The 24427-nt window shown below is 38.6% G+C and overlaps 1 pseudogene; it reads left to right on the forward strand.

The window, feature by feature from the left end:
* The first annotated feature begins 17479 nt into the window (after positions 1-17479).
* LOC142427628 (small ribosomal subunit protein RACK1-like) lies at positions 17480-19617 on the forward strand (annotated as a pseudogene).
* The last annotated feature ends 4810 nt before the right edge of the window (positions 19618-24427 follow it).

The following is a 24427-nucleotide window of genomic DNA, read 5'->3' on the forward strand; positions in this document are numbered from 1 at the left end:
CCATAAGATAGACTATAAATATGATTTTTATAAGAATAGCCAGCATCATATGTATGATAGGGTGTTGCTGATATGCTAGAGGCACTCTCCATTCCGTTACAGGCCAGATGGTTAATACAATGCACCACCAGGATCATGTTCCTCTGTCTACATGTTCATAATATATAAACATATATAATACATTAATCTACAAATACATAAGAGGGGCATCAAAATGTGGAAAATTTTCATTTGCCATGATCTTTTCTATGCTCCCAGCATATGTTTCAAAATTGCCTTTGATTGAGTTGATTTTGACTCATATCTACTTTATAGGACCATACATAAATGGCCCTATAATTTTCTGAAACTATAGCTTCTTGTGGACGAAGGCCTTATTTTTCTCCCCAGGAAAATGTTGGTTTACCAGGCCAATGATTAAGCACTACACACAATGAATTAGGTGTTGGCCTCCTAAATGATGGTGCTGTTGAAACAAAGCTGCTATCCAGACATAAGAGGAGGTGATCTACTTCCATTAAGTTTAACATCCTCAAAAAATCTTATGCAAAATTCCACCATGTACTATGCTGTCACTATGATTTCAAATGCACAAACGAGCAGTGGGTGAAGATGTGCAGACGATGCATTGCTGGTGCACAGATAGTTGTGGTATATATCATACATAACAACTGATTTTATGTATAATATATAAACATAACTATATGTAAAATATTATTAGATGATAAGACAATTTTGGCTCATAGTGACTTACATGGAAAATTGAAGGAGATCACCAAAATATTTCTCCCCCATACTCAATGGAAATTCTGATGGCTATTTTGTGTTATTAGCTGAGAACATAATCATCTGTACCACATGGATTTAATTTCTGAATATTTGCTCATCTTTCCTTATAATACTGGTAGTAATTGAAATATTGGTTGGGTAGATTCCAGAATAACAACATGCAAGATTTGACAGTGTGGCAAATAGACAAAGTAATGGTAGACTGCAATATGTAGATATTTGTGATCATGGGAAGCCTGTGATATAATTGTTCTGGAGAGAAAATTAACTTAATTGGCATATCTAACCAGGTATTCCTAAGCCATTGTTGTATATATTTGGTAAGTAAGGAATTAATTTGAAATGATGAAGTTCTTTTTACCTACAATAGCTATGTTTGTGAGGTTTTCAACAATCACATCTCTGTAGAGACACTTCTGAGAAACATCCAGCATTGTCCATTCTTCTGTGGTAAAATCCAAAGTAACATCCACATCAGTCACTGAGTCCTAAAAGAGCCCACATAATCTCTTTAATCTGAATCCTAAGCAATCAAATACATGTTAAAAGAAAGATGAGGCTTATAATATTGAGGGATGTTCATTTCATTGTGATTTTGACACATAGTATGAGTTCCATAGCACTATTAGGCTTTACTCATTGTTATCATTCTCTAACCATATACATTTACTTCTCAAAAGATTTCATCTCATCTCATGGACATATCAATATGAAGAACCTTCAATATTTTTGTAACAAACTTCCACTAATTACCTTTAGTTCCACTTTATCCCACTCACTTTGTGAAGTCTCCTCAAGTTTATAACATAATAAGCCCATCACTTCCCACTTGGACTGTCCGATTCTGTTCTAATCCTAACTTAAGATTTTATAATAGCTCAGAAATTCTCTACTATAAACAACATATTCCATATCATGTCCTTGCTCTCTTTATATCTCTCCCTTTCTGTGGTATTATTGTGTGTTTATGAAGGGAGGGGAAACACCTTCCACAGGAAAAATGAAATATATTTCTTTATAGACTAAGCAAACATAGAAATATTAACAATCAAGAAATACACCAAGACTGGCATCTTGTTTATTTGCTATTTCTAGGCATGAGCTTGTGAAGCATGCTTCACCAGGAGCTTGGAAGGGTAGGAAGACAAAATAAATGTGATGGAAAGAGGTTATGCTGCAATAAAGTAGGGAGGCATTATCCTGAATGGCTACATAGTTATCACTGGTATTGCTTTTTTGCAAGCCCGTGAGTTTCTGAAGGCAGGGAGTTGTGAGGTGGCAGTTACTTGACAGTGGTGTAGGTTGGTGCCCCTATAGAACTAATCTGCAAGTTAGGCTTGTAGAAAAACACACAATTCTCAACTTTCTCCATGCTTAGTCATCGTGCATATGTGGAATATAAGGTGCACCATTCCCCTAGGTCTTAAATCCAGGTTTCAGTTTCAGAGGTTTTAGGCAGGCTGATTGAAAAGTAAGGTTGAATACCAGGTGGCTCTTTGATCAACATTTTTAATCTAAGTTTTAATTCCTTCCAGAAAAAAGGTTAGTTTATGCAAAAAAAAGTTAGGTTATATAAAAAAACAAAACAAATGGTGAATCAATAGATACATTAAATTTGATAAATTTGTTGGAAAATGCCTCTTTAGAGTGTTGGGAAGCAAAGATATTACTTTGAGGACTGAGTTTACCTGACCTAAACATGCTATTGTCAATGGTTTCATATGCATGTGAAAGATGGACGCCGAATAAGGAAGGATGAAGAAGAATCAATAAGTTTGAATTGCAGTGCTGGTCAAGAATATCCCAAGTACCATGGACATCGAAAAGGACAAACAATTCTGTTCTGGCAGATGTAATGTCAGAGTGCTACTTAGAGGTAAGGATGGTGAGGGTTAATATATAATTTGGAAATGTTATCAGAAGAGAACTGTACCTGGAGAAGAAGAATATGTTTGGTAAAATAGAGGGGCAGTGAAAAAAGTAATCCCTCTACTAAATGGATTAACAAACTGCAACAATGGGTTCATCTTAAATTGAGAGGATGGCACAAGAGGACCGTGTTTTTTTCTGTCATGCACTGGGTCCCTGGGAGTTGGAATTGACTCAATGATAGCTAACATAACAACAGACTGAGAAACCTCTAATGATCACACTAGACATACACAAAGACATGCTAATGTGTTAGTTATATTTACAAGTTATTATTTCTCTAATTTATAAAAGGGACGGGTTTCTTTTGTTAAAAATTAGAACAAACAAAGTGACTACAAAATCAATGAGGAATTCCTAAACTTCATTAAACCATTCCTCTGGAGGTTAGCTGAAGGAAATTGTCTAAGGTCCACCCAGCATGACACAAGGCAGAACATTTTCACAAACTTGGGCTTTATTGTGATGGCAACACACACTTAGGTGTGACTGGCTATTTGTCTGTCAAATGGAGTGTAAATTATTTAATCCTCTATACTGAGGTGTCAGCTGGAAAATCAGAAGGTCCAACAGAGCTATGGATCCATAGTAATCACTGTTTCAGGCTGTTTAGAAGGTCAATAATTGTGGGAAATTAACACTTTGGGAAATATGACTAGGACTATATTCCCTAATTTATAACAGAGGGTATCTGGAAAGCTAGTATTCCACGGTAGGAAAGCCACCACTTTGGTAAGTTAATGCCCAAGTACATTATCCTGCATTAAACATCATTCCTTAAAGTGAGCACATGTTTGATTCTATCTCCCTATACAAGTGGACATTCCTTTGCTATCTTCTCCTGCTGTGGCACCCATCCCCCTCTTTCCTTCTGCCCTGAAGCAGGTATTAGGTTTTCTCACCTGTGAGCTTAGAGACCTTATTGTGGTTGCCACCCACCTTGTGATGGATGTAACTACTGAGTATTCATATATTATGGCTACCTATAAATATCCCAAGATAGTAAAGACTCTCTCTCTCCTATCTCTTCTCCCAACTCCATGTGGACCAGCAAGAGAAGCTGAGGTGAGCATGCTACCACAAAATGTGTCCGACTCCTTTATTTTATTCTCTCTCTTATCTTCTCTAACTTTACTATGATCTTTATATATTATATCCGTACAATTGTACCTGTAGACGCCTCGGTTATTAGAGGCTGGTTTCCATTGACAGTTATTCAGTTGAGTCAAAAGAAAATTTCGTGAGAAACTTGTAGCCTAACTGTAAGATAAATGAAAACTGAAGATCTGGTAGCTAACGACAAAAGTTTTCAGATATGTTGAATAAATCCTTTAAAAAATCATTTCATTGGGGGCGCTTGCATATATCATAACATAGCTTAATCACATCAAGCAGTATTGTACAATTGCTACCACAGTCAATTTCAAAATATTTTCTTTATTCTTGAATTCCTTGATATCACACCCCTTATTAAACACCTTTTTACTGTTTTGTTGTTTAAGTTCGAGTTATTGGGTTGAAACAACATTAGTTTGGAAAGAACACTTACTAACTTTCTATGAGACCAGAAATAAACTGATACCAATGTCAGATAAAGCTATTTCAAGAAAATTGTAGACTAATAGTCATTGAGTCATTCATTCTTGATACAATATTCAATTGTATCAATATTGGTAATGGATCTGCATGAAAAAGTTCTTTAAAAACTGGAATCTGAGTCAGACATATTACTAAGTATCATATACACTTGAGAATAATCTGACCCGAAAATCAGCCAAGGCACCAAATTTTACCACAAAAACTGCATTAAAAATGTGCTGAGAAAACTGGACCTATACACGAGTCTATACGGTATATATCATGATTAATCAAAAACAAAAAATTAGCATTCAAATATACCAATTGATAGGGGGAAAACTATTCAATTAAAGAGACAGAATATATACTAAACAAAGCATGACTTTTCAAATTAAAAGGAAAAAACACAAATCTAACATGAAACAGGTCTTACACATATGCTAATATACTCATAACAAAACAAACTTTGAAAAATGTCATATGTAGCAGAAAGAGATAAAAATATCATCCAACCTCAGAAACAGGACAAATATACATGTTCATTTTCAACACTCATATTTAAATTTATACTGTATATTCTAGCTAGGCCAATCAGAAAAATAATCATTAAAAAAAAAAGAAAAACGACTTTGAAGGGGAAGAAATAAAAATTCCCTATACATCATAAATTAATGTGTACATATGTAATACATTAATTAGTAAAAATAGAGGTATTGGCCTATGTACATGTATTTATATGGCAATACACTGGGGTCGTGGATGGACTTTGGACCACTGTTGGAGCCCTCCCTCAACACAAGAACACTTTGTTTTAACAACTTGGCATTCTGTGATGCTCATCATTCCAACATGATTGCTGCAGGAAAAAAAATGGGTGCACAAGCAAATGTGAAGAAAGCTGATGGTGACCAACTAGTTAAAAAAGCAGAGAAGCAACAAGCCCACATGGAAGAATCACACCAGCCTGTGTGATCCTGAGGTGTCAGTGGGATCAGCTAAGTGGTATCAGAAGACCCAAAACAAACAAACAAAACATAGAGATCCAAAACGCATCTGTAGACAATGGGACATCCCATCACAGAAGCGTCACAAAGAAGGGATGAGTCAACCAGGGTGCAGTATAGCTCCAATGAAACACATTATTCCTGTAGTTCCTTGAGATTTCCTCACCCTCCACTATCATGGCCCCAGTCTTGCCTTTCACTTTGAGCTACACAGGACCATGTACACTGGTACACATAAGAGCTTACCACATGTATACCAATGATAAAACCCTTTAAACTGGCCATAACACCTGCCTCTTAACTCATGATATTTATCTCCCAAATCTATCCCTTGCCTCCTGTTCTTGAACTGGGAACAGTGATTAATCCCAGGACCTAGATTCTGATCTTAAGTATAGACGCTGACTCTAGCACTCTAAATCCCTGGAAAGAACCCCAAACCAAACCCATCAACAAACTCATGTTGTGAATTATGCTTGTGGAGGTGTCTCCTCTCTCACGTTTTACCTAAATGAAGTGAACTGCTGTAGGTAGACAAGCAAACCCAGGAATCAGACATATATCGTCTCTTCTCAGTTAACTTTTATATCATTTGCATATGGTTCATTACCCTTGGCAAAATAAAGTAGTATATAAATGTTTAAATATGACAATATCATGACCAAGGGTTCTCAAAGCTCTCGTGTGGACCTGTTTTACTGTGTCCTGCCCTCAAGGAGCCTTCTCTGCTATTAGACATATGCAGGGATGTGTTCCCATATAAGCAAGGTGCCCAAGGGATCAATTATACTATGTTACTAATTTGTAGATCACAACTGTATTCTCCCTGGAAAATGTGGTGAAGCTCATATTAAAGAAAACAAGTTCATTACCGGTTATTCTATCATCCATCGAAACCCTCCATCCCTTTATTCCCAGGTGATCCTATTCTCACAAGATGGAAGAGGTAGCAAATTAAAGGTGCTTACATTGGAAACATTGTCTCCATTTTTCAAAACGAACAATTTACCTTTTACTCAGACCTAGGAAAAAGGGTCACAGGAATACTTTGTACATCCCCTCTCAGTTTGAGCTGGCAACCCTAATATTTGTGTCCATGGCTCTAGATTCCTGTGAGCCAGGAACTTAACCTCACAAGACATCCTGCACAAGTGGGTGCTGTATCTTCACCCCCAAATGGAAAGATGTCAATCCCACATACACCCTGTGTGTCCAGAGCCAACAAGTCCCTCTCTCCCAGCACATTGGGGCTCTCTACTCAGAGAAAAGAGAAGTCCTGAAAAAGTTACTCATGATAAAAACAGCGGGTCAATCCCTCTCTCACCTAATGGGCTAAATGCTGGGGAGACATCCTGGGTGCATGGATATCTAAATATATCCTGAAATGCAAGGGAGACCAAATGTGGACAAATCAGCAACTAAGTTGTCATTAGTGGGAGTTTCATTATCTCTACTTTTGGCACAGGACTGAATGCCTTTGAGCTTCCAGAGGCAAAAGGCAGGGTTCCTGTCTGAGCCTGTCTTACATACATACTGGCTGAGGATACCTCCCCTGAGATAAGTCCCCCTGCCCATGTTCCAGGCCCGCTTACCTTCCAGGAAGCACATAACATCCAAACAAGGTTGATCCACTACACTTCTTTTTGAGATCCTGCCTCCAGGTCTACCTGGGTCCTGAGAGTAAGCTGGGAAATCAAGAAGAAAAGGCTATAGACAAATGAAATGGCAATCACTTGTAATTACTTCAGCATGATTAATAATAAATCAGTAGGATTTATCTTCCTTGAACCTTGCTTATTGGAATAGCCATCCTTGGGTGAGTCCAGCTGAAAGCAGAGTGGACCTCATATAGATTGCTTTAGGTTGCTGCAGAGAGGCCTTCTTAGGTAACACAAGGCAGTCCTACAACACCTTTGCTCACACATACACTCACACACGCAGGAAAACACTCATTAAACTGATAAAAAACAAGGACTTAACCAGAGAGAATCAGGAAGCTACGTGAGAGTAAGAGACCATGGATAATATTTAACATCAAATAAGGGTACACCTACCACCCACAGCCTAACACCGTGTTCTGAATATTTGCTCCATTAGAAAATGTAATCTTTGATGAGCTTCTTTCTGTTTATATACATTATCAGACTAATTTTGTATGTTAGTAAATTAATTCTTTGTCTAACTTTATTCTTCCTTGATCGACCATGATTGTCCCTTAAGTTTTATATATGGCTTCTCTCTCTTCAGGCTTGGACAGCTTAAAATTATTCATGTTCTAAATTTATGAGTACTGAGAGAGAATTATAACATGTGGCAGAGCATAATAACCAATGAAAACCAATTAACTAATTATAAAGTTGTACTGGCTTAATTATGTCTTTTTAGTGTGCTGCTTATTTGAGGATATTTTAATTAAGGGGATTCACAACTAATAGTAGGTTATTTTGTATTCACAATGTCAACAGTGTCTAGGGGTCCTCCAAGATTTCTTTCTGGGAAAATGGATATGATTATTCATAAGGTATAAGTAAGTAACATGTAAATATTGTGGGGTTTTTCACTAAGAAAGCCCAGAGCAATATACTTTATCAATAAAACACATATTTTAAGCCTTATAGTTTCCACATTAAACAAGAATTCCTTTCCAAATTAGAAAACATTTTAGTTGTATAAGTATTATTGGCATGTTCAAAGAAATTTTTAAGTCAATATATACCCAATATGTAATACCAAGTTTAAAAATTTTTAAGAAGATTGATGCCAGGACAATTCTTAAAATTTACATTTAAACTGGAATTAAGGTAATCCGTGGGTAATTTTTTAATCCTCCCATTATTTGGCTGTAATCTATGAGTATATTTTAGCACCTATAATAAATACAGTATTACAATGAGTGAGTAAAATGATGTACAATTTATGAAAACATTTCTAGCCTTCTAAAGGCAGCAGCTTTAACCATGTTTAACCACCACAATGACTCCCTTTGATGACCCACTATCAAGTTTGGAAATCCCATTGAATACCCTATGAGACAGTACACGTTTACTGTGCCAACATGGTTAATGAACACATGTGGGATTAAGTGAAGGGTGGAAAGATAAATGGCTCGGCAAGCCTCGCCTTTCTTGTCTCTTGCCTTTTGATCATCGGACCAGTGTGTGGCTGCCTTGCTTGCTCTGTGCCTCAATTTGCAAGCTACACAACCTGTGGGACACCTAACCCATAGACTGTGTCACTTTAATTTGAGGTTCCCTCAAGACCTGTATTGCCACACTATTGGAATTTATATCTCTTGAGCTGGGGACTACCAGACCCTGTCATCTGGCTGACTGTTGGTGACCTACCTGCCTTGTTGTTTGCTGTCTGTGGCCAGGTAACCTGGACTGCTATACAGAGGACTACCCAGCGGCCTTAAAAACTTGAAGAACTGCCAGTGTTTCACAGCTGTCTCACCAGAGTGAGTTGCACTGTGCCATTTATACTGCTTTATAGATTAATTAACAGTTTGTTTCTTATGGTTTCTATATCTACATAAATACATATATAAAATTATTAGTGTTCTGGTTTTGTTTCTCTAGAAAACCCTGTCTAACATACCCTATTTAGGAAAACATGTCTGCATGTGTTCTTATGGTCAATAACTTTGTACTAAGTGTGTATGCTTGCCTCAGTGAGATTTAAGTGCATGCACTTAATTGGGGAAATGTTTGTAAGAGAAAGTGCAGAGAATACCATGGAGGCTGGAGGATCACTCAGCTAAGACGCCAATCTTACCCTGAGAAAAGGAAGAAAAAATGAGAGGTAGGAAAAACTTTCTTAAATGTCAGTGTAACCCAACAGATGTCCAGTAAGTTGACCAGGTTACCTCAAAACGAAATCACCCATTAGAGAACCGCCTCCTTTATCATAGACAAATTCCTATGCTTCGTTTATATACTAGTCTTGAATTGCGCTTTGGCTAGTCCTGAGAACTCCAGTTCTCCGCACAAACATGCTGATGCAATTTAGAAGCAATGTTTCTTCATTGTCTCATTATGCTCATTGTGGTTGGAGTAGAATTACATTATTAGGTTTTATCATGTTGTTGTATTTTTATATATGAAAATGTGTTCATGTTTTCTAGTAAGATACATAGATATATAGGATGGTTTTCCTTCTGGATTAGGTTGAAAGAAATGTTTCCTCATTAGTGACATTCTTATGTGTATTAGTTACAAATGTTCCCAAACAATATCCTGCTCCTGTTTCCTGGGGGCTTTCATTTCATTTCCTGAAGACTGGCTCACAGAAGGCTCAATCTCTGTAGTGGGTGCTCAGGATCAAATATGCACAGGAACCAGACTCTGAGGCAGGTACAGATGAGTTGCCAGGGTGGGTTTCCTGTTGTGCTCACGGAATTCTCAATCTCTTATTTTCCCCTAGGGAACATCTCTTTATTATTATTTTCCATGTCCTGAGACCTATGAATTCAATTTTCTCACTTCTTATAAATTAAAATAATCCTGTGTGAACTGTTTGCCTTCAGAGGTCCTCACTTCAGTCAGAGCCGATATTCATTTAAGAGAAAGTATAGAAACCCATGACCAGAAAAGAAAGCGTTACCTGCTGGTCTGAAGGGAGTGGTCTCATTTCATTAAGAAACAAACCCTAGACAAATGTTTGCCCTTAGAGAAATGCTCAACTTGCCATGCAGAGGCTGCCTGTGAGAGAAGTTACCTTGTATAATGTTATCAATCCTGTAATTAGGGAAGAACTTTTTTCTCTGCTTATAAGCGATCTAGGCCACATGCAGTAGGCTAACCAGATTTTGCCATTCAGTGTGTTTTTTAAATACAGCTTTCTCCAGAGGTCCCATCAAAAAGACGGATTTTGAGGACCTCACTGTGTGAACTGGACTTTGCCTTCAACACACCTGATGCAGGAGAAAAGACCCTGAAACACTCCTTTGGACTTTAACCAGAAGCAGCCAAGCTTGAGAGGAAGCAGAGGATTACTATCCTCAGGTCCTGAACTTTGGATCACTGGGCATTGGTTCAAATCTCTATTGCTTTGATTTTACACAATGATAAACAACTTGGAACTTCCTTTTACTGGCCGTGTTCACGTTTCCTTTGCTGTCTATGATGTCTCAGTTCAGAAAATGGTTTTGCCTTTTCCTGTATGTCACATCCATATTGTTTTCAACAGTGTTCTGCCAATGAAATTTGGAATCTTTATAAGTGTACTTTTAGAAGTGGGGGGAGTGGGGAAAATGAGCAGCAGATATTAAGGGCTCAAGTAGAAGGAAAATATTTTGAGAATTATGATGGCAACAAATGTACATATGTTTTTGACACAATGGATGGATGTATGGATTGTGATAAGAATTGTACGAGCCCCCAATAAAATGATTAAAAATATAAGTGTACTTTTAGTGTAAAAGTCTACAGGAATTCAGATTCTACATCATTGGCCAAGTTGTTATTGTTCTTACAAATACCAAATTTACCATATAAATTCTTACATTATTTTCAAGCTGATAATGCTGCCTCTATAGTGGACCATAAATGTATACGTATACCTTAGATACATGCAAGTATCTTGAAATCACATTTGATCAAAGCCCTCACCTAAGAACAATTTGTTCTTCTCATGTGACTCTGCTCAATACTCAATCCCTCATTCATGGATCACTGCAATGTAAGTAAATGGCAATGTGTGGCGAACAGATTAGATGGTGGCCAGTTATCAGAAAGAATAGTGTCTAAGGTCTTAAAGCCTTGTCCAATGACAAACATCCCTCTAAGTTAGCGGTTCTCAACATGTGGTTCGTGACCCCTTTGGGGGGTCGAACGACCCTTTCACAGGGGTCGCCTGATTCATAACACTAACAAAATGTCAATTATGAAGTAGCAATGAAAATAATTTTATGGTTGGGGAGTCATCACAACATAGATGCTTCAGCGAGCATTGGACACATGGGTTTCAGTTGGACTGGGATGGGATGTTCTCTTAATAAAATTTTACTTTGTGATGTATAGCTCTTTCTTATGCATCTGAGCATCTATACTTTCATATTACTAGACAACCCAGCCTAACACCGTTTCCCACCACACTGGTGTCAAGTGAGGGAGAAAAGGTGTATCTGACATACTGCTCTTGGAGAAAGGCACATCACAAGGAGTCTGGAAAGATAATCAACACTTCCCTGACAGCGAGCCAATGTTATATTCCTGTAGGAATGTGGATTTTTTGGTGGGTGTGAATCTTATTTACAATAAAAGTTTCATGTTAAACTTGTAAAAAAGAGTGTTTACAAGGCACAAGGCACACATATCCTCTCTGAACTAAAGAAGGTCAACACATTTAAAACATGTAAGGAAACTTAGTAGACTTGTAGTCACACTTGATATAAAAAGTTAGTGTGATACTAAGAGCTTTATATTCACGGGGAAGGCATGACATGCATGCCCCTGAGAGAAAATTCCACTTGATTATTTAAGAAAGTATTCCCATTACTGAGCCCAAAATATTGGAGTAGCACTGATGAGAATGACTTATTTCTGTTTAATAAAAATATTCATACCTACTGAGGCCAGATTGTTAAAAATTTGCATCATCACATGACTATAGAGTTTCCTCTAAGAAAGGACGAGCAATGCCCATTCTTCCAAGAAGTCCACAACCACCTCTCAAACATCCAGTGTCCTATAACATCCCATATATTCTGGTTCAGCAAGGTTCCATGCACTCCAATAGGAAAGCAGGGAAGATGGCCATCCTGGGAAATTGAGACTTCACATGGGGATTAGACACATGGGTCTGTATTCTACTAAGGATTTCCATCAGGGGTTAGCTCATCCCTTCACTCACTAGACTCACTCACTAATTACACGCTATCTCAAGTACTGCATTCTTCTAGCACAATAAGCTTATCTCTGCAGTTTGTCTGGGACAAACTGCAATCTCGCTCCTTTCTATATTTATGGTTCAGAATAGAGAACAGTCAGAACACATAACATAAGCCAGACAAATGATCAAAACTAAAACCCCGATTCCACATTCGAATCATCTCTTTCATTGGAGGGGAGAAATTCACCTCCTAGCACAGGACCAACCAGAATATTTATCAAAATATGAAACAGTGAAAGCAAGGTAACAACGAGGCTGCTGTGCTTCTTCCATGTGGGCGTTGTTGCTTCTGAACTAGATGGCTGCTTGTTTATCTTCAAGCCTTTAAAACCCCAAATGCTATATCTTTTGATAGCCGGGCACAATCAGTTTTCTTCACCACGTTTGCTTATGCACACATTTGTATTCAGTGATCATATCAGGAAGGTGGGCACCCATTTATATGATATTTTTTTCTTTGATGTCTGATACCTGGTCCCGTCTACACCTTGTGACCACAAAGGCTGGTGTGCTTCTTCCATGTGGGCTTTGATGCTTCTGAGGTGTTGAAGGGATCAGGTATCAGGCATCATCAGAACAAAAAATCATATCATTGTAAATGAGGGTGAGTGCAGACTGGAGACCCAAAGCCCATTGGTAAGCAACTGTACACCCCCTTACTGAAGGGTAGCAGGGAGGAGACGAGCCAGTAAGGGTGCAGGGTAGCAACGATGAAACATAGAACTTTCCTCTAGTTCTTAAAGTGCTTCCTCCTCCCACTATCATGATCCCAATTCTACCCTACAAATCTGGCTAGACCAGAGTATGTACATTGGTACAGATAGCAACTAGAAACACAAGGAATCCCAGACAGATGACCCCTTCAGGACCAGTGGTGAGAGTGGTGATACCTAGAGGTAGAGGAAAGGTGTAGAAAGGGGGAAACGATTACAACGATCTACACATAACCTCCTCCCTGGGGGATGGACAACAGAAAAGTGGGTGAAGGGAGAAGTTAGACAGTGTAAGATATGACAAAATAATAATAATTTTTGAATCATGGAGGGTTTATGAGGGAGGGGAGAGTGGGAAGGGTAGGGGGAAATGAGGAGCTGATATTGGGTCTCAAGGGGAAAGCAAATGTTTTGAGAATGATGATGGCAACAAATGTACAGATGTGCTTGACACAATGGATATATGTATGGATTATGATAAGAGTTGTATGAGCCCCCAATAAAATGATTAAAACAATAACAACAACAACTAGGAAACACTGCAGAATTTCTCTTTTTCCTTTTAGCTTCTCATTAGCCATTGGAGAACTTCTGGTATGAACTAACAAAGTAGCAACTCAAGGCCCTGGATTCATGATATCCTCTTGAAGAATTCTAGGTGACTAAAAGGTGACACATTACCTCATGAAAGAGATGATTAATTGAGGGAATTATGAAAATTTCTGTAGTGTTTCTGTTACACACCTACATTTCAGTCACTGTATGGTTGCACTCGAGTATTTTGTAGCTTCATGGAGACAGGCCATGGTATTGAAAAGAGAAACAGCAAAGTGAAAGATAGGTAACAATAGAATACAGATATCATCAAAAGTTTTCCACTCTGAGACACAAAGCTACTGTAATGCAATTATTATAGACCGCTCCCTTCAAAAAGTACCTGGATGCTCACATGAATACACACTAAGGTTACATACTGAAAAAAAAAAAGCAGGGAATGAAAGTATCACAATAGCATGCCCTTCTGTTTTCTGATTGAGAAACTGTAGTTAGATTCCAGTTTTCTTATAAGTTGACTGAACTTAAATGCATAGTACTGTTAAACTGTGCAAGGATCCTAGGACTTATACACCAGGCTTTGAGATGGTCCACTCCAAGATTTTTTCACATTTGCAGACATGGAAGGCAATTAGTTGAACATGATGTGGGACTCTCAGTTGTGGGACTGAACTCTATGGCTTGTCATACATTTATTCCCACATTTTTTCAGGACAGAAAGGTCCCTGGAGAAGGATATCATGCTTAGTAAGGGAGAGAGAGGCAAAGAAGAGAAAGGCCTTTGACAAAATGGATTCGCACAGGGGCTGTAACAATGGGTTCACACATGGGAACATTTGTGAGGATGGTGCAGGATAGGGCAGTGTTCCTTCTGTTATATAAAAGGTTTTATGAGCTAGAATGGACATGATGACACCTAACAACAACATAGAAAAGGCTGTACTCTGATGCTAACAGTTCACAGCATAGCCAACTGAATATATCATACAGTGACACGAGCTGCCATGGTCACTCTACAATTCTGCTGTGACAGTGTAATGTAGATATAGATCCAATAAATCTTTCAAGAATTTCGTACACAGCAATGCATCAGGTGACATATTTTAAAGTCTCCACAAGTCTAAATTCCATTCCTTTACGATGAAAAAAAATCCCAAATGTAGTGCTGTCAATTCTAACTCATTTTGACCATGTAACAATGAGTGAAACTGCTCATTAGTGTTTCCAAGAATGAAGATCTGCATGGGTGCAAACAGCCTCATCATCCTCCTTTGATGTGGCTGGTATGCTTGAACCACAGAGGGTATGGTCAGCAACCAATCAATTAAACCAATGAATCAATAGGGTCTCTTCCACACAACAGTTCATGATAAAACATTGCACTTATTCAGCCACTACAAATTTGAAGCAATTTCCAAAAAAGATTTTGCCACACTAGCTTTTAGTCCTCTTGTCTCTTTTAAGCAGATGTTGCTTCCAATTGAAACAGGTGAAGAAAGTCACCAACATTAATCACAATTTCAGTATTGCTCAAATGGTAACTTGTTGAACTGGGTCAGCATGCAGGCCCATGTGTCTACAATTAAATTCCTGGCAACTACATTTCTGTTCATATGCCTATAGTTGGTTATTCTGTCAGTCATAAATTACGATTACAGAGATGATCTAGAGGTCTTCTGTGTAGTACAAAGAGGAAACAAAGAAAACAGCCTATTCAATTCAGACAACTAGAACTCATTTCCCTGGAAAATCCATGAATCTCAGATAATACTGCTTACCTCAGGCCCATTTATCTGGCTCTTGCATTATTAGGTTGATTGAGGTAATATTAACACCCAGGCAAAACAGACACAGCATTGAACACATCAAAACAAAACAAGACCAATCTGTTCTGAGAGGGCACACCATTCCAGAACCAATGGAGTTCTACCCTGGACACATGAGGTGACTATGAGTTGAAAATGACTCCACAGCAATGAACAAGAACAAAACCAGAATGTTAAATGGTTATCAATTGTATGAGAAATGCAACAGAGATGGAGCTTAAGCAGTAACACATGCATATTTATATTAGGGAGCTTGTGTACGGATTAACACAACGATCATTCACTTTAAGACACACTAGACCATGAACCCTGGCTTGATTAAAAAAAATTCTAACAACATAGAAGGGTTCTGTGATGCGTTTAAAAATGCACATTTAAAAAAAGAGAACCTGATGCGAAGGGCTTAAGTGGAGAGCAAATGCTTCAAAAATGATTAGGGCAAAGAATGTACAGATGTGCTTTATACAGTTGCTGTATGTATATGTATGGATTGTGATAAGAGTTGTATGAGCCCCTAATAAAATGTTTAAAAGAAAGATTATAGTAAACAACAACAACAACAACAAAAACACATTTAGGTTTCAGTTGCTCAGACTTCCATTCTCAACATAAGGGCAAAATAAAGCTCCATTGTCACTCACCAAATGAAAAGCTCATTAGCAATTAGTTTACATGAAAATTCCCACACTGGAAAAATAAATGGATCATGAAGAAGCACTAGCAACAAAGTAAACCAAAAAGGGAATAGTTACAAGAAATGCAAATGAGGACTTTCAAGTTTATGATCAATATGTGAAGAGCCCAAAGCCACCATTCCAGTCCCAAAGGAAAATGCTGACCATATTGAATTCAGAGTACTGAGATCACAGTGCATGGTTTTGTTCTGTTGTACATTAAAAAAATAATCAGTCACTGAGCCAATTCTGGCATATAGCATCCCATATACACTGTAGAACAGCCCCTGTTTGTTTCTGAAACAGAAGCTCCTTAAGGGAGTAGGAAGCCTCATCTTTCTACTGCAGAGCAGTTAGGGGTTTGGATTTCTGAACCTGTGGTTAGCAACCAAATGCATAACACACTACATCACCATGGGTGCATAGTATTGCTATGAATTGGAGAAAACTAGATGGCAGCTAACAATAAGAAAGGCTTTCTTTTCAATGACTCTAGTTAATTGGTCTACTTAGCACCCAGAATAAACAACTGTCCTAAAAATGAGGGGAGGCACACATAGGTATTCTCTCACCTGATTTCTACTGTGTTATCATGCTGTGTATCTGCCTATAGGATCCTTTTGTCTAGTGGTGGTTTTCATCTTGTGCCATTAGTCGTCTAATTAATTGAATTCATTGAAAACAGTGATTTGAAGGATGTGATGGAATTAACTAAGGGAATAGCCAAAAAGAGTTTGTTCCAGGAGGGGACAATATCTGACCACAGGGGATCAGGAAAGAGTATATTTCATGTTTTAAGGATAGTCAAATCTCAGGATGATCAGATAAATATTAATAAGGATGAATGGTGTCAGAAAGGTATGATTGAGACTTCAATGAAGAAATGAATACAAAAAGACTGAAGTCAATAAAAAGGTAGCATGTTCCAAAGCAACTGTCCTCCACAAACTGATTAGTTTCCAAAACTGTCACACACAAAAATTTCTTGCACTTCACAAGAGTCCACAAAAATGTGGATTTAATTGCATTTAGCCTAAATAACAATAAATGGTAAAGAATAAGGCCTGGATTGGTCCACACATAACTCCCTGCCATCACGTCTAGTACAACTCACGGCATAGCTATCAGAGTAGAGCTTCCTATAGGAGTCCCAAGCCAGTGTATCTTTACTGGAGCAGGCAGACTCATCTTCTCCTGCACATTTGCAGCTCAATGTGTAACCCACTGGACAAAAGGGCTCCTTTGTTCATATATTATACACATTACCCAATCAAGTATCAATACAGGAACACATGAAAGGCCAACAGAGAAAGATAAGCAGCCCTAGAAAAGGCCTACCAATTTGTAAGGGAAGCTAATTCATGACACATCAGGCTCTGACAGCAAGTACTCACACTTTAAGGTGTGGGTCCCTAAATGGAAGTTCCTGAGTAGTACCAACTCACCAACAGCTGAGTGCTCAGTTACCAAACAAAAGATTGGAGGATGAAGACAACACAGAAGTACCTTAGAAGAACGATATGGCAACCAACTCCAACTATACCTTACAGCGTATAGTTTTACTCTGGAACCACATACAGTCACCATATGGAATTAAGTGGTAGGCAAAATGACTGATATTTATCAAATTATTATCTAATTTGGAGAGTCTATTCCTATGCAAAAATAAACTCCAAATAGATTAACATAATTATGATCATGTAAAACTATACTATTTTGGAAATTAAAAAATAATGACAGCAGGACAGAGAAAAACTAAGATGAAAACATAAGAGGATAGACTGAAAAATTCATCTGTATTAACATTCAAAACAATTTACCAGAAGGCAACAAAAAAGAGTAAGATATGCAATGGATGCATGTATATGATTGTGATAAGAGTCGTACAAGCCCCAAATAAGACAATTTAAAAATAAAAAAGAAGATACAAATATCCTGAGGCAATTTTACAAAGTTTATAAATCTGCTGTAAGTTGTCAGAGAAAAATAAACTAAGTGTGCAAAAATATGAGAAGTCTTCTCGGTAGTAGTTTTAAGAGATTTGAAGTACAAAATCAAACTAAGAAATCACTGTAGACGTGGATCACAAGCCCTCAAAGTACTTCATCAGATAAGCAAATGGAATAACTATACATGCACATTTTGGGCAGGAAAATATATTAAATACTTCGGCTCTTTTAGTAAATTTTAACTTGGATATGTTCAACTCAACAATTTCCTCTCACCAGAAAGTGCTTTCCAGAGAGCAACAGAAGTTCAGAAAGGGAATGACGAGAATAAGGGCAGTAACATTCACAAGAGTAAAATTACATTTGAACCACTTGAATCCTTAAAGCGCTACAATAGGTAGGTATAGCCTGGGCCAATCACACATTGGAAACTTGTGTATGAGTCAACACTGATAGACCAAAGACAAAACAACCAACATGTGAAAAACTCAAAAGCATTCTGAAGAAAATAAATCAATGAGAACCCAGACACAGTTTATCATGGAATATACAGAAAGCTCAAAAGAGGCAAAACTAAACTGCACAGTTTATGGATTAAGACATGGGTGTCAGTTATGAATATTTCTTGGACATAAAATAGTCTCACGGGATAGCTAGATTACTTGTCTTAATATCATCCAAGCTTTTTTTTCCACGCTGAACAGCAGCAGGAGCTGGTGTCGGAGCTATCCGGTGCCATCCATGTCACTGCTGCGACCCCCGCACCCGCTGCCACCCTGACTGAGCAAATGACCCTTCGTGGCACCCTCAAGGGCCACAACGGCTGGGTAACGCAGATCGCTACCACGCCACAGTTCCCCGCCATGATTCTGTCTGCTTCGCGAGATAAGACCATCATCATGTAGAAGCTCACGAGGGATGAGAGCAACTACGGCATTCCCCAACGTGCTCTGCGTGGTCATCTCTTCTGATGGCCAGTTTGCGCTCTCAGGCTCCTGGGATGGAACACTACGTCTCTGGGATCTTACAACGGGCACCACCACACGCCGCCATGTTGGCCATACCAAGGACGTGCTGAGTGCGGCCCTCTCCTCTGACAACCGGCAGATTGTCTCAGGCTCCCGAGATAAGACCATCAAGCTGTGGAATACTCTGGGCGTTTGCAAGTGCACCGTATAGGACGAGAGCCACTCTGAATGGGTGTCCCGTGTGCGCTTTTCGCCCAACAGCAGTAACCCCATCATCGTCTCCTGTGGCTGGGACAAGTTGGTCAAGGTGTGGAACTTGGCTAATTGCAAACTGAAAACGAACCACATCGGCCACACAGGCTACCTGAACACTGTGACAGTCTCTCCGGATGGATCCCTCTGTGCTTCTGGAGGCAAGGATGGCCAGGCCATGCTGTGGGATCTCAATGAAGGCAAGCACCTTTATACCCTCGATGGAGGAGACATTATCAATGCCCTGTGCTTCAGTCCCAACCGCTACTGGCTCTGTGCTGCCACTGACCCCAGCATCAAGATCTGGGACTTGGAGGGCAAGATCATTGTTGATGAGCTGAAGCAAGAAGTGATCAGCACCAGCAGCAAGGCCAAACCACCCCAGTGCACCTCTCTGACCTGGTCTGCTGATGGCCAGACTCTGTTTGCAGGTTACACAGATAACCTCGTGCGAGTATGGCAGGTGACCATCGGCACCCGGTAGAAATGTCTGGCACAGCTTTTTTGAAATTCAAAGACTGGCTTTCTGAAATATATATATATATATATATATATATATATATATATATATATATATATATATATATATATATATATATGTCAATCATCCAAAAGTGTAATATTCTACATTCTACTTTGGAGAGTCATGTCTGGGATCTTATCAGCTGTGAGTGGCCATCTGAGATAAATTATTGGTCTTTACTCAACTGGCATTAAAGTGAAAGATAGAAGTCAAAGATTCAATGAAGAATCTAGTCTACATTATCGAGTCTGGTTTTATCTACCCTGAAACCAGAACTAGATGGGATTGTGCAGGTTACCATGACAGATCATTCTAATTAAGTTCTGGACAGAATGGGAGTAAAATGTCCAATAGTATCTCAAATTCCTGAAAAAGAAAAACAAGTAAACAAACCAACAAACAATGAGTTGAGACACTTTTTAAAAAAATCATTTAAGACACTCTTTAAACCTTGAACCCAAACTAGCCTCTGCAGTCACCTTTTAGCTAAATAATGGATTGGCTCATAAGAGAGTAATTTAAGAGTGCCTGTGAGTACTTTCCTCCACTAAAAAAGTTAATTCTATGAGACCAAAGGACAATTATTTTTAAGTAGATGTGAGGATGAAAGGGAGCAGGGAAACTAGATTAACTAAAAGAGAACAATAAGAACAGAAATGCTGAGAATGTTTTACAAATGATGAAGAGTGTAGCCAATGTCACTGAACAATTTGTGTAGAAAATGTTGAGTGACAAAACACACTGCTGTCTAAATTATGACTGAAAAACCAAAATAAATAGTCAAATGGTAAAAACAAACAAGCAAACAAAAACCTCAGAATGTGTGGTAGTTATAGAATCTGTTATCAATTTGAGAAGATTAATGGTGAAGGGGTGGAGTCTAGCCCATCAATCAGGTCAATGAGGCCTCTGTGTGGGCATGGCCTTCTCCTGATTCTGGGAGCCCTGGTATTCCTCCTTTAAGGTGGAAACACTCTCTCACTGCTCACTCCCTGGGAGACATTGCAGCTGAGAAGACTCATGGAACTAAGCTAGTGCCCAGAGCTGGAGAATCACGTGGAGACCCCTTGTCAGCACTGAGATGCTTACAGTGCCACGGGATCGACAAGACTTCCTACCCATTGGCCTATGATCTTTCTGCATTCGGTGTCATTCCATGTGTTTTGTGAGTCTGAAGAAGACTTTATAAATTGGAATTGGGCAATATGGACTAATGTCAGACATATGGACTTGATCTGGACTGGGGCTGGGACTGTTTTCTCAATATTCAATTGCTTTTGTATATAAACCTTTCTTATACACATGAATGTCTATGAATTTGTTTCTCTAGTCCACCAGCACTAACACAGATTGAAACATATTATAAGAGCAATAATAATAATAATAATGTACTGCAATAAAAACTTCTCAAAGGCATATAATCATAATCTCCAAGCAGGTAAGAAATGTGATCACAGTAGAACACTGGAAGGACAAAAAAACCCTAATGGTTTCTATGTATTAGCAGGGATTTCATTTCCTATAAATGAAGAATGGATAGTTTATGGACCTCTTGTTTATCACATAGTTGACAATAAAAGTGCTAAAAATAGTATAATATAAAAGAAATAATATAACACCTGAAAACTCCCAATTTTCATAAAACTTTATTTCAGAGGGTTTTTATAGCTAAATTTTGATTAACTCATCTTGGAATTTACATTTTTATTCACTAGATTATCCCTGATGGAAACTGTGGTGAGCTGCTAACTGCAAGGTCAGTAATTCTACCTTGTCCTTCAGGGTCACTATAAGCTGGAATCCACTGGTGGAGTGGGTGTGTCTGGGCACTTAAAGCTGGGTTTGCTAATCTATGGAGCTGGAACTGAGCACCTTTGGGTTGAGGCTCAGAGCAAAGTGGCAAATGTGTTGTGCCTTTATCAGTTCCAAAGAACGCTGTTGCATGCCCAGATGACACAAACATGCAGGCATGTTACACAGGAGATTCACATGTCTGCTCACTTGTGCATCCCTGTTGCAGGAAGAGATGTTCTACCTCCACGAAGAGCGCTAGCCTTGGACACACACGGGCAATTTTCACCCTAGCTCTCAACAGCTGCTGAGTAGGAATCAACTAGACGACAGTGAGTTGATTTCCAGCCTTCATGCTCAGCCCAACCTCATACATCCTTAATTTTTCCATTTAATATGATAGTTTCTACACAGCCCGCAACCTGAGTGAAAAATACAAGGAGCTTACTGGTAGCCAATCCTTTATGCCATGAATGCACAAAAGGCCTTCAAAAAGGTCATGACCCTTCCATGATAAAGGTTATGGAATTTATCCATGAACTTTTTGAATTCACTGCATATCTGTTCCTAATATTTTATGCTAAACAGAATAATGTAATAAATCTTTGGGATGCCTTTTGATCTTCCATGAAAACTCAGAGTATTAAGCATTTTACATATAGCATCTCACTTCAAGATCTATTAAAGTTGATATTAATTTCATTCTCAAGTTACTATAGAGTCCAGTTAGGTTACAGTATATCTGTACAATTCACATAGAAACTTGTGAGAGCTGGAAATTAACAGAAGGACTTTATTTTTCTGAGTCTTGAAACTTGACAGATTTAAGTGTGTAGTTTCTCATGTTAGTTAAAAAACTCAGCCTTGGAACTGATCACAACGATTTACATGTAACCTCCTCCCAGGGGGACAGACAACACTAAAGTGGGTGAAGGGAGACACTGGTAAGTGTAACACATGAAAAAATAATGATAATGTACAAATCATTAATGGTTCATGAGGGGAGGAGGGTAAAAAATGAAGAGCTGATACCAAGGCCTCAAGTAGAAAAAAATATTTTGAAAACAATAATGTCATCATATGTACAAATGTTCTTGACACAATGAATGTATGTATGAATTGTGGTAAGAGCTGTACAAGCCCTCAATAAAATTATTTTGAAAAGAAAGAAAAAGCAACCACAGTACTGACTTTTCAAAGTGTGTGGACAAGCAAGCATGTGTGCCTTGTTTAGTTTTTTATGTCCCTGAGCATTACAAATGGTTAACATGGATAGGTGTTCATGGAAAGATTGGACGTTTGTTTCTACTCAGTCTCCAGGGAAGAAAGACTGGGTGATGCACTTTGAGAAACCTGTCACTGAAACCCCTCTGCAACATCCCGGTGCAATGACACACATGGAGCCTCCAGGAGTTGGTGTGGATTTGATGGCATCTGCTTGGTTTGCTTCATTTCGAGAGATAGAGAATTCTGGCTTCATTTGCTACCTTCAAGCTGGCACTTCAAGGCAACCAGCAGCTCTGTAAGAGGAAACGAGACTGTCTACTCCGGTATAGATTTTGAATCTCAGACACCTATAGTGGAACACTGTGAGTCAGAATTGACTTTGTGGCAGTGAGTTAGTTTTGGGGCTCAGAAACAATGAAGGGTTCTACAAACAGCTTGCACTGCACTGTTCAACTGAGGATTGACGGGTTAAACAGTCTGCATTACTGTGGAAGAAGACAGGACTGGAGATCTGCTTCCACAAATGTGACACTCTGGAAACACTATGGAACTTTTCTGCTTTATAACACATGAATTTTCCACAAGATGGAATTAGCTCCAAGGTACCAAACCAAAGGGAAAATTAAACATGATAGCATATTCAAGTCTATGTATGCACATTGGCATTATGTTGAAAATATAATTAAATAACTAAAACAATACTCATTAAGAATCACCATGTCTATAATAAGAAACATGTAAGCCTGGTGAGAACTTGGCATATCTAAATTAGTCAGTGAAGAAGTCCTACTGATCCAGTGGTTAAATGATTAGCAGCTACATGAAATGAAAGCAGTTTTGGCCCATGAGATGGCAATCTGGTCACAGTGAATAAAATAAGCTTCTTATCAAGACCACTTGGCTAAAAGGCTACAACATTCAAGCATTACCATGCAGTGGGGCACATAGAAAATGGTAGCTTATTTTAAATACGATCATATCTACTGTATATGAGTTATATGTCTGGATCTTGCCTTCTATTAGGAATAGTTATGACACAATTTTTTAAAATGAGGAGCTATTAGTAGGACACAGTTCTTGCACAGTAAATTCAAACAAATTGAAGGTGAAACAGTTAACATATGAAACCAATCAAAAGGATAAAAAGTATTTACCTACTTTGAATTTGGTTCCAAGAAACTGTTATATCCGGGCCTCGAGACCAATGAGGGCCACATCGAAAAGCATCAAATGAAAAGCTTTACTGGAGGCAGCTGCCAAGAAACAGGCAACAGCTAGCTCTCAATACATCTGGGCCCCAAGCACCACTCGGATTCTGGTTTATAAAGCAACACACCCTGAGTGGGTGGGAACACTTTCGGCTCCAATCACAGCTGTACACACTGACTAGGGGGATGGACCAGCTAGGGAACTTCCTGCTGGTATCCAATATGGGCATGGGCAGCAGCCCACCAAAATTTTGAATCTGGTGGGTCTGGGGACCAATGCAGAAATAGCAAGCTTAAGCAATAAAAAAATAGAGAGGAGAGTGTCAGCAAGTTAGCAAATGAGACTTAATGTCCTTCAGTCAAAGTATGCAGCTGTTAGGATGTGGATGTATGGCCCACCACTGATGATTTCAAACTCAGTCTTGTGAGGAGAAGGGGTTGGGGGAATTGAGGACCAACTCAATTAAGCATAAGTTGGAAAATATAGAAGCTAAATTTAGCAAATTAACAAAAAAGTGCTGACCTTGAGAGCATATACTATCAAAATATA

The sequence above is a fragment of the Tenrec ecaudatus genome, chromosome 15 (genome assembly GCF_050624435.1).
Source record: "Tenrec ecaudatus isolate mTenEca1 chromosome 15, mTenEca1.hap1, whole genome shotgun sequence".
Lineage (NCBI taxonomy): Eukaryota > Metazoa > Chordata > Mammalia > Afrosoricida > Tenrecidae > Tenrec > Tenrec ecaudatus.